Raw genomic sequence first — 7,571 nt, 5'->3', positions numbered from 1 at the left:
TTTATGAGTAGAACACGCACTAAAATGTATCAAAATATGCCATATATATGTAGTAAAAATCATAAAAGTATGCTACAAATATTTAAGAATTTTTTTTTTTATTCATATAAAATTCACAAATTAAACAATTTACAATAATTAATTACTTAAATAAACTAAGTATATAAAAAATATTCATTTTAATATGCAATATATTTTGAATTTTGTATAAATGTATAGAAATATACAAAAAAAAAAAAATCAGCATTAGATTCAAATTGTTATGGTTTGTGAAGATAACCGATAAATATTCAAAAAAGTAAAAAGGAAAAAAATATGCAGTTGCATAGTTTTCCGCGTTCTAGTTATATTTTAAGTCACATGGCTCTTATTTATAAATTATTGTTTAGTTGGCGAACTTGGTCTTCTAAGTCTATATATTAAGGTAGGTGTGGTTTTAGTCAAGGTTTGGTGGTTTTTTGACTACTCTGAAATGGAAAGCTTCTTTAGTTTATTCAAAAATATTTTCTGAGGGCAACCTTAATGTTAATGAATATATTATACCACGTTAATGTGTATTATACTTGTAGGTATGTGTTATGCAGTATAAATATTAAGATCGCGTAGCACATGTCTCAAACGTATAAAAGAACAATAAAGACATAAGTAGATAATATGCATAATATTATATTATACCGATAGTTATAATAATTTAAAATTATGGCCAAATTGTTACATCCTAGAACATATGGCATTACACCTTGCTCACCGCTCACCAGGTTTCTACAACACAGCACTAAGTGGGTAAAGTAAACATTATACAACAATATGGGTGTAAATGTGTAAAATAATCGTCTATCATTACGAGCTTTTATGCATAAAACGCGTACGAGTATGCCCGTTTGTTCGGACTACGGACATAACATAATTTTTCTTCAAAAAGATACTTTATTCATTATAGTATCTATTCGTACAATGATTATTTTCCTCGAAAAAATAATAATAAATAAATAAATAATCTTGACCATTTTCATACAATATCGAATAAAAAGTTGTCGTCTACTTAATAATATTTAAAAAGGGGTCTATCGTTTTTTTGGCTAAGCATTTAGTTCTATCTATTTTTATATTTATACATAATGACAACGGATAAAAGAAATTAAAATTAAAAATTATTGTCAAAAATATATTAAATATACATTTTTTTATAACAATTTGGACCTTGAATAAACTAAAATTAAAATATAATATATAAATCATTCTATAATTGTTTAGCTACCGATGAATTATAATCTATTATTATATTTTATATTGGGAGTGTTTTACGTATATTTCTTTATAGAAATACTAATGAAATTATGAATATCATAATAAATTTCAGACCTAATATAAAATAACAAAAATAATTTGATATTTAGTATTTACAAAAAATGTGAATGATTTTAATATTTAAAAGAAAATAGTCGTGGTTTTAGTCCAAAACAAACTTTTGGAGGAAAATACGAGCAGTACCTGTGTTATTTTTAACTATCGAGAAAAACGAATATAGTAAAGATAAACGGTGTCTCGTTTGTAGAGGACAATATTGTGATCCCACCCCGATATATATGCATATAGAATAGTCACAACTGTAAAAACATAACAATAATAATCATAATTCAAACTCGATGACCTCAGCGACGGCGCGCGGACACGTTCTTTTCTCCATAATATTATTATTATATTTTGTTCGCGCGCGTACGGTCTCCACAGCCGTTCGCCGACGACGGCTTGTACCTACCTACCTTCCTTCCTACCTACCTACCTATACCTACATTATTATACCATCCCATTGTACGCGCCGTGCGTATACCGCTCCTCAGTCGTCGTCGTGTGGCCGTTGCCTGTGCGTGTCGCCCGCCGCTGACGCAGTCTTCGTCTTTTACGCCTCCACTTCCGCGGTACGGTTTTGTGCGCGCGTGAAAATCGTCATTTTCCGTTCGGCGTCGGCGGTTATAGTATATATATAGCTATAATAATAATAATACGCAGTGGTGGCTGCCGCAGCGCGTTCTCTGTCCGTTTTTCAACACTCGTATAGTTTTCGCCGAACAATATTATAATATATTTTGTAATAATATTACCACCGTCGCCGGCAAGAAGACCTAACGCGTAACCCATCTCTGCGGTTTATCGGCATTACACGTTATTATATTATATTTTCTATTTTTTTTTTTTTTTTATCTTGTCGTGCCTCGTCGTCGAGTTCACGCGGACGTCCGAACGCCGATCACGCCGCCTCCTCAGCAGGCCGGAATCTTGCACGTGACCCGCCGCTATATATTATATACCTACCTCGTCAAACAAACACGGAAACGCTGTGACGCGTCATAGTACATGTTATAATATAACGAATATTATTACTGTTACAATATCGTAGGGCGATAACCGTACGACTGATAATCGGCGGTCGACGTGCCGCCGCGTGCAGACGAGTCCGCCACGATGATCGGTTCGCGCTGCAGCGTGGGCGTCGTCGCGGCGCAAACGTTGTCGTCGTCGTCGCGGACGATACGCGGTAACTGGTGCTGCTACGCTCGTGTCGCCGTCCGGCCGGGTCGCCAACAACAACGATAACGACGACGTCGACGATATTATAATATTATTATAGTGCGTGCGTTACTCTGTTACGTCCGAAAATTAACGACAACTGTATTGTTGCCGTCGGTTCGATTAAAATATAATATAATATATTATTATTATTATTATATAATAAATCGCGTGATATCATAAGATAGACGAGCGCGTGACGTCGTGTGGATAGATCATCAACGGACAGAGCCGTCGTATCGCCGAGAGATTCGCCAAGCACGTGCCGTAACTGTGACCGCAGGTAATCATCATTTTTATTAACAATCGATCAATCGCGCGTTCATAATATTATTAAGTTGTTTGACAATAATTAAATAAAATGTATATTATAGTCTCGACGAACCGCTTTATATTATAATTCCATTAATATAATACGTATATATATTATTATTTAGTTTATGGTATATACGTCAGCCGTGTGCGACGCTCTTGGGTCCTTTTCGCCAACAGTCTGACGTGATAGTAATAGGTACTTATCGTTTAGGTCTCTTCGACTCTGTTGCGTTCGCGTGTTTTTTTCTCTAGCTCGTTAGGTTTGGTAAGCATGAGTTCGTATTACGACTTTTCCGATGAAAAACCTATACTTTTTCTCGCATATTATGCCTACAACTTTTAAGTATTGTTTTTATTTTGAGGTCGTATTTTTTTTTTTTTGAGTTTACCAGTTTATACATATGCATGCATATGAGTTGGATGGTTTTAGCGATTATTTAGTGATCAATAAAATGTTTAATAAAATAATATGTTTTTTAATAGTTATAATAGGTATTTTTGTTTCGCAAGTGTATAGTAGGTATAACTGCGCTTAAATTCTAACACCTAAAGCGATATCGTTGTGGTTATATACCTATAAACTGAGTACAAATACCGTTTTCTTGCGGTTTATTTCATTTTTAGTTTTTTTTTTCGAAAAAATATCGATTACCGATAAATAGAGCAGCATTTGCATTACTGAGTTTTTGTGTTTTATCGTATTATAGTAATTTTTTATACTATCGAAATCCTAGTTCGAGATTTGCGTAATTATAATACCATTATTTAATACAATTGTACCTAATTCATTTTAATGTACATATTTTAGTAAAATATCATATAGTTACGAAGTGTATGATAACTTGGAATATATTAAATTGGTTATACAGACATTATACTGAATTAGGTAGGTATTAAATAAAAAAAAAACTGTTTGTATACGAAAATTATACAACTCGTGTTTGCTGCAGTAATGTAGAACACAAATTAATATTGTACTTATTTCGATTACTTCTTTTACGTACTTATAAATACATTTCTGATGTCGATACTTGTTACAAATATTTTTACAATGTACATACATTTGAATAATATTTAAACAATATAATATCTATATTTATAAATTATGATGTTCATTATTTTTTATCTATCTAGTATTTATATGCTTTTACAAATTTTACTTGGTATTTATAACTATTTGTTACACAATATTAGATGTTACTATTGATTTTGTAATATATATTATAATCAATGGTGTTATTATTATAGCATCAATGACTTACATAGTATAAAATATAATCGCTGAACTAAGTATCATAAAGTTATTTATTTAGTTTATTTTATTTAAACACTAGTTGGTGTAATAGACATAATATAGTAATAACAGTATTTGCTAATAGTGCTTTATATTACCATATAGGTTGTACACTTATTCACAGTGATAATTATTATTTAGTTTACTTGAATTATTTAGAAAATGTCGTTTATATTATTATTATGTCAAATTTAATAGAAAAGCCAAACTTTATCTTAATCCAATTAAAAGTTAATTTTTATATTTTTATACTTTCCATTGTTTTTGTTCTTATGTATACAAGTATTTATTTATAATAAAAATTAGATATTGTGCTTTAAATAAAGTTTTTTTTGATTTGAATTGAAGTCATCCCAACTACTTTTTATAATAAAGGTTGATAGTTGTTCTCTGACATAAACTAGTTGTACAAATTATCTTCATCTCTTTCATATATATAAAACTTAATTGTCGTCATCATCATCATAAACCATCGACATTATATTTATAGCTCTCATTTAACGGTTCTTCAAGAGTTAATTCTCGAGTATTTTTTATTCGTTTGTATAATTTATAACTACTGATTTACCGTTAACATATCATCATAGTTGTATAAAATTGTCTGGTTTTATAAAACTGCTGTTATACATTGTACCTATACTTAATAAACAATTGGTTGATTGTTATTAAATAACAAATGTCGTATTTATTTTGTAAAAATCTGAATCCTTAATCCTTGTTACATTAAAATAAATCATTTTTATTCTTAAAAATACAAATCACATAGGTATTCTCCATTTAAGAAGTGTTTTGTTTTTACTTTTGTTCATAAAAATCATTTAACAATCATTTATTTTTATTTTAACTTATATAAGTCTTGTACTATACTTCTAATATTGATTAATGTAATTTAATATATGTTTAAAAATTAAAAGAAATTTCACATCACAAACAGTCATTACTCGTGAGTCATGAATCATGATGTTTCAACGAGTCACGTTTCGCTTAAAATCGTCTAGATGTAGTTGTCAACGGTCATCGTCGTGCTTATAATATTCTGATGCCGTGAACGACTAGCCGTTTTCCATTTATAACAATGGTTTTTTACGATTCGTTCTTCGGTGCTTTTCATGTCTATAAACGTGTTATTTCTTCAACCAAAATCTTCTACATTATGTGTGTACAGTTCGTTGTATTTGGCATTATTTACAGAATAGTATTGTAAACAATAACTATATACATTTAAAAGTGCATTACCGACATGTTATTTTTTTGTTTATTTTATTTGCGTCTGTTTTCTCTGTATATTTAGCTTTATTTCGTAAAATATCGTGTAAAATGATTTATTGTTTGAGTAAATTTTATTGAAAATGTTATAATAACTGTTTCGAGTTAATATAGTATGCGTTTAATAATATTGTAAGTTATTGTAACAGATTACATTCAAAAAATTATTTTTATAAGATAAACAATCGATGAATTGTAGCAAAATTATGTCACGATCAATGATGAATTTGTTTTAGATGTCTCTTTATGGTAATACATTATAAATATAATATTCGTTTTAATCTTTAAGCTTGTATCAAATATTGTGATTTTATTTATTATTATACAATTAATATCGGTTCAACATTTTAGCATACCTACCGTCTCTTTAGTGTATCTATTATTGTATGTACACAAAATTATTCTTCACTATTTATTCTGTTTGGAATCTTTTCGATATTTAACTGACAATATTACAGTAAGACATTATTTCTATTTTTTTCGAGGAATTCTTTTTAATTGTTGGTTCCTACTCAGAAAGCTATAGTATCTATGTGCTCGTTTTAAGGATATTTTTCATAGACATTTAATGCAGAATAATAAATTATTTGTGCATGACGTTCGTGTTGGAGTATAATATACTGTCGGAAATTGCTACTGCTTGTTTGTGCGCATGTTGTGTGGTGAGTATATGTCAATAAGTGTATTTTACTCGGGTAGTACAATAAAATAAGTTACACGTACGCAGAAGCTGCATGGAATCATTAATGCTGATGTTTTCCTGTAAATGCTTACCACCTGACTCAGTTTATAGTGATCAAAGTTTTAATTCATGATTCACATTCATTATAGAATGCTTTGCAGTTATTGTTGTAATAATTTGTGCTTAGGTATTAACTATTATGTTTTAAAATCAAACATTTTTATGTTATTAATAAAAGTACACTGTGGTCTTATTGATGACATGTATATATATGGTTATTTATTATTTAAATTTGAAAAAACTATTCACTGTCGGGGGGTCCGAGTTATGTGATACTACCAGATATTATGTAAACGAAAATAAGATGAACTTCAAGGTAATCAATCAGATTCGTCTTAGGGAATCGAATTTCTCGTTGTATTATTGATAAACAAATACAATTTACAATGGCATTGCCATAATGTATAATATTGTTTATTTTATTATTATCTGCGTACCGATGTCACCACTATATATTATATAGTCGTTTACGGTTTACCATTAAGATTATTTCTTAAACACGTTGAAAAAATATATGTGACCACGGAATGTCCTTGAAAAAATTGTTATTAATTAATCTTAAAATCATAGTTATTATAATAACCGTATTCGTGTTTAACATATTATTTCTTAATTTCCGTTTCAAGCAATTGCTATAACGGTACTGGAACCATTTCACTGGAGTAAGAACAATACATATTTGGTTTTTGTAATGAAAATATGTTTAATCTTTATAATATCAAATCTTATAGTTATACACTATAATATACCTAATTTATTTATACAGAAATTAAATAATTATATATTATGATTTACCTATGAATACGCAAGAAAACAAATTAAAAATTAAATAATAATTGTAAAATTAAAAAAATGTTTTAGTTGATTAAAAGTAGACTATACATTTTAATACTATATAATACTGTTAATACTAGTAATAATTTTGTTGTTACGTAATTGCAAATTTTTTTACATGCGAAGTTGTTTAACACAAAAAAAACCCTGAAGGATACACAATCTTATAGTTAACAATGTTATGAAACAACGATTTCAAACGAGATAGATGAGAACTGAATCCGTACAATTGGAGCGTCTCACTTTTGCCAATAAAAATACATTAAACATAATATTGCATCATCTCATATAATATATTGTAAAAAAAAAACAATAATTAAAAAATATAGAACAACTCTATAGTATTAAAAAAATCCATCACTTTTATAAATAATTTATCGATCGAATATACGAGTATTGAGTTCTCGTCACCGCGGTCAATCAGCCATAAACGCTTATATTATTATGTTGGTCGGCAACTATAATAATATATTCATAGAGTTGCAACATATGTTTTTCAGACAACAGAAATAACTTTGTCTATACCAACCGTGATTTTCATAAATCGAATTC

General features: G+C 29.2%; 1 protein-coding gene across 1 annotated transcript in view; it reads left to right on the top strand.

Annotated features, from left to right (window-relative positions):
* LOC114123484 (sodium-dependent transporter bedraggled) overlaps positions 1–7,571 on the top strand; it is an 81,696-nt gene that overhangs the window by 39,377 nt on the left and 34,748 nt on the right. The gene's annotated exons all lie outside the window — the stretch shown is intronic.

This window comes from Aphis gossypii, chromosome 3, assembly GCF_020184175.1.
Source record: "Aphis gossypii isolate Hap1 chromosome 3, ASM2018417v2, whole genome shotgun sequence".
Lineage (NCBI taxonomy): Eukaryota > Metazoa > Arthropoda > Insecta > Hemiptera > Aphididae > Aphis > Aphis gossypii.
This window is presented reverse-complemented; position numbering and strand designations above follow the sequence as displayed.